This window comes from Balaenoptera musculus, chromosome 14 (genome assembly GCF_009873245.2).
Source record: "Balaenoptera musculus isolate JJ_BM4_2016_0621 chromosome 14, mBalMus1.pri.v3, whole genome shotgun sequence".
Lineage (NCBI taxonomy): Eukaryota > Metazoa > Chordata > Mammalia > Artiodactyla > Balaenopteridae > Balaenoptera > Balaenoptera musculus.
In genome coordinates, this window is record NC_045798.1 from 63,219,705 (window position 1) to 63,227,505 (window position 7,801).

General features: G+C 46.9%; 1 long non-coding RNA gene across 1 annotated transcript; it reads left to right on the forward strand.

Annotated features, from left to right (window-relative positions):
* Positions 1 to 73: 73 nt before the first annotated feature.
* On the forward strand, positions 74 to 4,191 carry LOC118880236. The gene is made up of 3 exons (XR_005016239.1): positions 74 to 179; positions 2,446 to 2,695; positions 3,670 to 4,191. It is a non-coding gene; the product is annotated as an uncharacterized LOC118880236 (long non-coding RNA).
* Positions 4,192 to 7,801: the final 3,610 nt, after the last annotated feature.

Here is a 7,801-nt window from a genome sequence, read left to right on the forward strand (position 1 = left end):
ATGGGGAGCGGGGCACGGGCAAGGTCCGCCTGTGCGCCCGAGAGCGCCGCACACCGCCCCCTCCGGCCGGGCTCCGGATCGGTCTTCGAGCGCAGTGCCTGGCCCTGGCGGGCCACGTCCGATCCCCGGGCCCGCAGCGAGGGAGCGCGAAGGTCGGCCTTCAGTTCTGCAGATGGGAGGTAGGGGACAAAACACCCGGACAGTCTGGTTGAAGACAGGCTGGCGATGGAAAGGGGGAGGGGTGGAGCTGAAAATGCCGGGTTTGAATCGTGGAATTTAAAAAGGAGGCAGGAAGGGAAACCGCGGCTGCAGAGCTGGGCTGGCTGGAGGGGAGCATTTGCATGCGGCGCGCAAGGCACCGAGTCACCGCCGCGGCCGCGTCCTCGCGCTCTCCGGGAGATTTCTCCGGAGAAAGCGGAGCAAGGTCAGCCGGGTAGCCCTTCAAGGACGGAGCGCGCGGCTCCTGCATGCTGATGGCCTGCGGGATCGCCCGCCCGCGTCCCGGGCGCCCCACTCCAGCAGGGAGGAGATTCAGGGGCTCTCCGCCAGGGCCACAGGCCTCCTCCCACTCTCCAGCCGCAGCTCCCGCTTGTTCGTCAAAGAAAGACCTGATTGTCACCGAGACACTGGGACCTTGTCTCATCCTTGGAACCACTCATAAATCTTAGGTCAGGCAGCTGGCCGCCTTCGGGAGCCACTGTCCCCCAAAGCTTTAGTAAGTCACTGTCTAGAAAGGTCTGTGCGTCAAGGGTGCACACCAGGGAAAAATAAACAGAAATGCAATGCCAAAGCCGTACCGCATCAGAAATCCTAACCCCGAACTGTGCTCCCCCCTCCTCCCCTCCCCCCGCACCCCACCCCGCACGCCCAGCCACAGCCCTGGCAGCCTGGCGCTGCGAGTCTCCACCGCCTGGGAGTCACATGCCCCCGGCGGTCACCAAGTAGCCCTCACTGGATGATTCTAGGGCGCCCCTTCCCAGGGCCCTCCAGCCAGTCGGGGAGGTTCTAGAGTGAGGTCGGGGCTTCAACTTGGAACTTGACTGGAACTCGAATCTCTCAGCAAGAAAAAGAACTTTGACGGTGAAGTGCCCAGACTCCAATATTCTGGTCTCGGCATTTAATAGTTTGCTCTTTGAACTGAAAAGACCAAAGAACACATGGTTAAATCTCATGCTTAGGGTTCCACCAATGTCTTGGAATTCATGCTAATTTACAAGGTGAAAGTGGACCCTGTGCTATCTATGTATCAAATGCATATTACCCATGAGGTTGCCAGTAGGCGTTTTAGCCAACGAAAGAAATAATACATAAACATTTAGATGGTCCATTATTATTATAATCCCCACATCTGATCGGTGTCTTGCACATCAAAGTGCTTGCTTTTGCATATACTAATGAGTTAGCACCTCCTAGGCTCCAGCTAACCCAGTCTACAGTCAATAGGTTCAAAGCTCAAAGACTGGAATCCAAGAGGTAGCTCTTTCTCCCACACCCACAGGCAGGGTTGGCTTCCAGGGAGTGGGACCAGTGCCATAACCCACACCCTCAGCCTTGGCTTAACGTTCCACTCTTACTGTCTTCAAATTCTCAATTTTTGAACAAGGAGGCCCAGTACTTCACTTTGCAATGGGCCACATAAATTATGTAGCAGGTCCAGCACGCAGGCTCAAGTTAACAGAGTCCTAGCTCTTCATTAGTTGGCCCTTGCCCGCAGTGTGCATAAGGTATATCACCATCACGCCAGGCAAGACACTCTCTTGTTTCCTTTCCTTTCCTGCTTATTCTCCACTCACATCAGGTACCGACACTTATAGCTGTCTTTGGATGCATGCTTCCCTGGAAAAACCAAACGAGTCTATTTTAAAATAATAAATCCAAATTATTCTAAAAATGTACAGCTTGCTGAGTTTTCACAAGTTAAATACACCATGTAATCGGCGCACACAGATCAAGAAACAAAAACATTATCAGTCCCCCAGAATCTCCTCCTGCAGCTTTCTAGTTACTACACACTCAAGAATAACCACCATTTGACTTCTAACACCAAAGATCAGTGCTTCCTTTTCTTGCATTTTATGGAAGATGGAAATGGAATCATACATTATATGTTCTTTCATGTCTGACTGCCTTTGCCCACCATTGACTGTGAGATTCATCCCTGTTGTGTGGTAGGCAGAATTCTAAGATGGCCCCCAAGATTCCTCATCCTCTCTTGTACTCACAGCCTCTCCCAGTTATTCAATTGAACATTAACCTAGGTGCTGCTGTAAAGGCATTTTGCAGATGTAATTAAGACCCAAATCAGTTGGCTTTAAGGTATGGAGATTGTTCTCAGTGGACCTGATCACTTGAGCCCTGAAAAAGGATGGGGCTTTTTCTGTTGAAAGGGAAATGAAGTATGAGAGGAATTGACACAAGGGAAATTTTTCATTGTTGGTTTTGAAGATTGAGGGGTCCACATGGATACAGATGGCCCCTAGGAGCTGACATTGGCTCCTGGTGACAGGCAGCAAGGAAATAGGGACCTCAGTCCTCCAGTCACAAAAAAAGGGCCCGAATTCTGCTAACAACCCAAATGAACTTGGAAGAGGATCCTGAGCTTCAGCACCTACACCTTAACTTCAGCCTGTGAGGCCCTCAGCAGAAAACCCAGCTACACCGGGCCCAGATTTAAGACTAGCACAACTGTGAGCTGGTAAGTGTGTGTTGATTGCAGCTGCTAGGTTTGTGGTAATTTGTTTCACAGCAACAGAAAACTAATGCCTTGTGTGTTAGAGTTCAGTTTATAGTATGCCATTGTTGGACTGTAGTGCAACTTGTTTATTCATTCTCCTGTTGACGGACGTCTGCGTAGTTGCAGCCATGAACATTCCAGTGCATGTCTTTTGGTGAATATATGCGTGCGTATCTGTTGGCTATCAGGATTTAGAAGTGAAACTGCTGGGGCATGGAGTACTTATGCTCAGCTTTAGTGACTACTGCTAAACAGTTTCCAAAGGGATAAGTTATTTTTTCATAGGTAATTTATTCAGACTTGCCATGACCAAATAAGGAACTGGTCCCATCCTAGCTGATACTAACTAGCTAATCTAATAGCAAAAAGCCCACCAAGCCAAGAGCCAAAATAGTCAAGAGAAAATAACAGCTTTAAACCCTGGATACTGTCTCTCCTCAATGGCCTGGTCACCTGCATGAATCAGCAGCGAAGAATATTGATGCTGGCTTTAGCCATAGATAGAATCTCGTGGCAGTATAGTGGGCCCTCCATATCCACAGGTTCCACATCCTCAGATTCAACCCACCAGGGATTGAAAATATTTGGAAAAAAATCCAAACTCCAGAAAGTTCCAAAAAGCAAAATTTGAATTTGCTGTGTACCAGCAATTATTTACATAGCATTTAAACTGTATTTACAAATGTTTACATAGCATTTACATTGTAGTAGGTAATATAAGTAATCTAGAGATGTGCATAGGTTTTATGCAAATACTATGCTATTTAATGTAAGGGACTTGAGCACTGGTGGATTTTGGTGTCCACTGGGGCCCTGGAACTTATATATGGGAGGTATTTGGATCGCTTGATACTCTGCAGATGATTAGCAATAGTCCAGATCTCTGCTGACACTGCTCTTCTGATCCTAATGGCATTTTAAACCTGTCTCCACAGGAAGTCAAAGAAGTGTCTTTCACATACACACAATCGCAAGCATCTATGATGGAGTCAAGAGACTGAAGATCTTGAAACATGGAGGTCTGCAGTCCCTGTTGTTTCTATTAATGGAAACATGGTTCTATTTTAAGCCAAATTGATCTTCTGATTGTAGAATTGCAGCAAATACTCAGAAGGCCTTGCAAACAAAAGAGTAAACACATGGAGAACTGGTCCCTCTGCCAGATTCAGCGAACACCATTTTTATATCCTAATTGCCGGGAATGGGGACAGCTGCATCATTGTTTAAAACACACACTCATGCACAATTAAGCCAAGAATAAATGTCAACACTGGCACAATCTGCTAAATAACTGATAACTGATGGGCATTACTCATGCTGTGAGCGTTGTCTCCAATAGAAAATGGAAAGATTCCTATTTGGAAAAGATCTTAGAGGTTTCTACTGGTTTAAGAAAGCTGGGTTTACCAAGGGGGAAAGGGGGGTGGTGGGATGAATTGGGAGATTGGAATTGACATATATATACTATTGATACTATGCATAAAATAGATACTAATGAGAACCTACTGTAAAGCTCAGGGAACTCTACTCCGTGCTCTGCGGTGACCTAAATGGGAAGGGAATCCAAAAAAGGGGGGATATATGTATACGTATAGCTGATTCACTTCTGTACAGTAGAAACTAACACAGCATTGTAAAGCAACTATACTCCAATAAAAAATTTTTAAATATACATCCACTATAAAAAGAAAAGTCCCTTATCAGATATATAATTTGCAAAACTTTTCTCCTGTTGTATGGGTTGTCTTTTTACTTTCTTGATTTTTTTCCTTTAAAACAAAAGGTTTTTAATTTTGATGAAAAAAAAGAAAAGAAAGCTGGGTTTTATAACAAACGGCACAACTGCAGCCTGCCAGATTATGTAAGTGGCATTCCACCCATGTGTTCAAGGAGTTTGTGACAAGAACATGCCGTTCTTGTGCATCTTTATATTTGTATGAACAAGGCAGATTTGTGGTTTGGGGACACTTTGTCTGGGATGAAGGTGTCTTGTGGCCACTGACTAGAAATGCCCAGGGATGGCCTCGTAATCCAGAGAGCCAGGGTTTGCCACTTGCATGGGCAGCTTCAGACACTGGACTCTGTGACATCAGTCTTGTTTTCAATAAATTATTATTGTAGACTGTAACTATAACTTAAACTCCTTGTTCAGTTCCCTTATGAAGTACGAATTTTGTTCTAAATAATTTATGAAATAATCTTGAACATGGATATGAAGTCACCTTTTGGCCTTCACATCTCCAACCTGAGAAACATCCTTCTTCTGTCTCAGCACCACCTCCCAGGTGTCAACTGAAAGAAAAATGCACAACATAAAGTTGTGAGTTAAGTTTTATTCGGGGACCTTACTGAGGACTATAGCCCAGGAGACAGCCTCTCAGACAGCTCTAAGGAACTATGCCAAAGAGGTAAAGGAGGAGCCAGGATACATGAATTTTTTTTTTACTGGAAAAAACATATAGTCAAACATCAAAAGATGATTGCTAATCACAAAGAACAGACATTTCAAGTTAACGATTTGAGTGCTTTTCTATGTATGGGAAGATGCAAGAATCTGGGATCACTTGAAAATTTTCTTTAGATACGCATCTTAACTATCTAGGGGCCAGTATATCCAAAGCACAGAATGCTTCCTGTTTTTCTCCATCCTGAATTTTCTTCAGGGCTCACTGTCGGTGGGTGACTGCAGTGGCTAATGGCTTTATCCTTGTAGAACTGGAAAGGCGGGCAACATTTTTTGTTTACACAGGTATTTCTCTCCTGCACTTGCCCCAGTTTATCCAGTTTGCTTCAAAAGGTAGAGACGTTATTATTATTCCATAATAGTTTGTGCATCCAGGGCATTGCAGCGCAGAGAGATTCATTTCTACCTCGGGCATGTCATATTCCCACAGACAGAAACAGCTACACGGTTTATAATAAGGTCACTCAGAACACTTTTAGAGGGAATTCCCTGGCGATGCAGTGGTTAGGACTCCGCACTTTCACTGCCAAGGGCCCGGGTTCAGTCCCTGCTCGGGGAACTAAGATCCCACAAGCCGTGCAGCGCAGCCAAAAAATGAACACATTTCGGTGACATGGTGGCCAAAAAGGGACCTGGGATCTCCTTTGCTCACCTTAAAGGCAGAGTCCTGGGGTAGAAACATTGGGATCAGGTCCTGTCCTTTGAGGAAGAGCATTGACAAATTCAGCTGAACGTTTTTCATTACAACCCAGGGCTGGCCCCGAGACACATTTTGCTGCTGGTCTGTATAATGCTAGAATTTCAAAAAATGCCTATCAATGTAGCTGCCTAGAAATGTTTAATGTTCTTTAGGTACCTGAGAAATGGAAAAGGATGACTGCTCCCCTGTGATCATCCATTTCTAAAGCACCAGGGGAGGTTCCCAGCCCTAACGCCATGGCCACAGCAGAGCATGTGTCATTTACCCGCCATCCCGGGTCCTAAAAGCTCCAGATGTTTGGTAGCCGTGATGGAGGTGCTCCCATGTTCTTGGTACTGTATGACATGCCAGGGAAATGAGATCAGTAAGTCATAGTCTGTGCCCTTAAAGGAGCTCACAGCGCAGTGAGGACAGACACACAGCACCCTAGAGCAGGATAAGAGTGACTGTAAACCCAAATCGGGGTGTCAGGGGTGGGGAGGTGGGCAGGGGCCGAATGGCAAGGAAGATGTCCAGAGGAGGCGGTGTTTGACATGAATTGAGACAGGTAAGGAGGTTGGCCAGGTAGAGCACTGGGACGAGGCACGCTGGGCAGAGGAGCCCTGTGGGCAGCAGCAGACGTGGCACAGCCGGCTCAGTGTGGCTGGAGATGAGGCTGGGGGGTGGCAGGAGCCAGAGCACAGGGAGCTGGGACTTTGTCCATGGAACTGTTGCAAGATTTTAAGTAGGGGAATGATATGCTCAGATTTGCATTTTAGATAAATCAATCTGCAGGTTGGTGGAGAACAGTCTGAGGGAGAAATGCCTGCAAAGACACGGATGTGACAGCTTATCTTCCTGCTCCCTGCCAACACCAGACCCCTCCCCACTGCTGCAGCGCCCCACACCCCATTGGCAGGCAGCCCCACCATGGATCTCTCATTACTGTACCAACTTGAGAAGGCATTCTCTGCCCCTTCCAGGGGAGCAGGCAAGGAGTAGAGGCACAGGCTCACTGCCGCATGAAAGCTGTCACTGTAGTCAGTGCTTCACCATCCAGCTCATTTGCTATTCATGGAAATCGGTAAGCATGCTCGGAGCAGGTCCACTGTACACTGGGACAGCTCAGAGCCTGTCTCTGATACACTTTTTTTTTTTTTTTTCACTTCCCAGGGCTCCCTCTGGTTCCTGGTACACAAACCCTCTCTTCCCCCTCCCTTTTAAAGCCCTGCTCTTGGGAAAGGCTCTGATAGCTTTGGTTCAGTGCTCCTGATGGAAGGAAATGTAATGTGAAGTATCGTCTGTGCCTGTAACAAAGGCCAGTCCCAGGAGAGCTGCACAGAGAGAACTGGGAAGAAACCTTCAGCTGAGCAGCACCTTGACCACATCCTCCTGTGTCTTCAGTGCAACCTAATGGAGAGTGGTTTTCTGGAGGAACATGGATCTGACGTTATAATAGGAGTTAGTGGAAACAGGACTCTTTAAAGAAAACTTCTTGTAATGTTTTCTTGTCAATACTTTCATGTGAAAAACAACAGGATTGATGTATTCTGCCTGAAGACCCTGAAAACAGAGCCTCGTCCACAAGCATAGTCACCAGTAGGATGGCCTGGCCTTGCTATGTGGTGGGTTTGCCCAGACCATTGTTACTTACAGGCCAAGCAGACGGTGCTGTATACCAGGGGTCAGCAAGCTTTTACTGGAAAGGCCAGATTCTGTAGGCTTCATGGGCCATACCCCTTCTGTTGCAGGCAGCTCTGCCGTTGCCCAATACAGAAACGAATGGGCATGACCAGAGCTGGCCCACAGGCTGTAGGTGTGCCCCTGGTCCACACCATGTGATAGGCAGAGCCCCATGCAAAAGACCTACTCCACTGACATAAGAGTCACTGTAAAAGGCATTCCCCTGCCTTCAGGCATTATG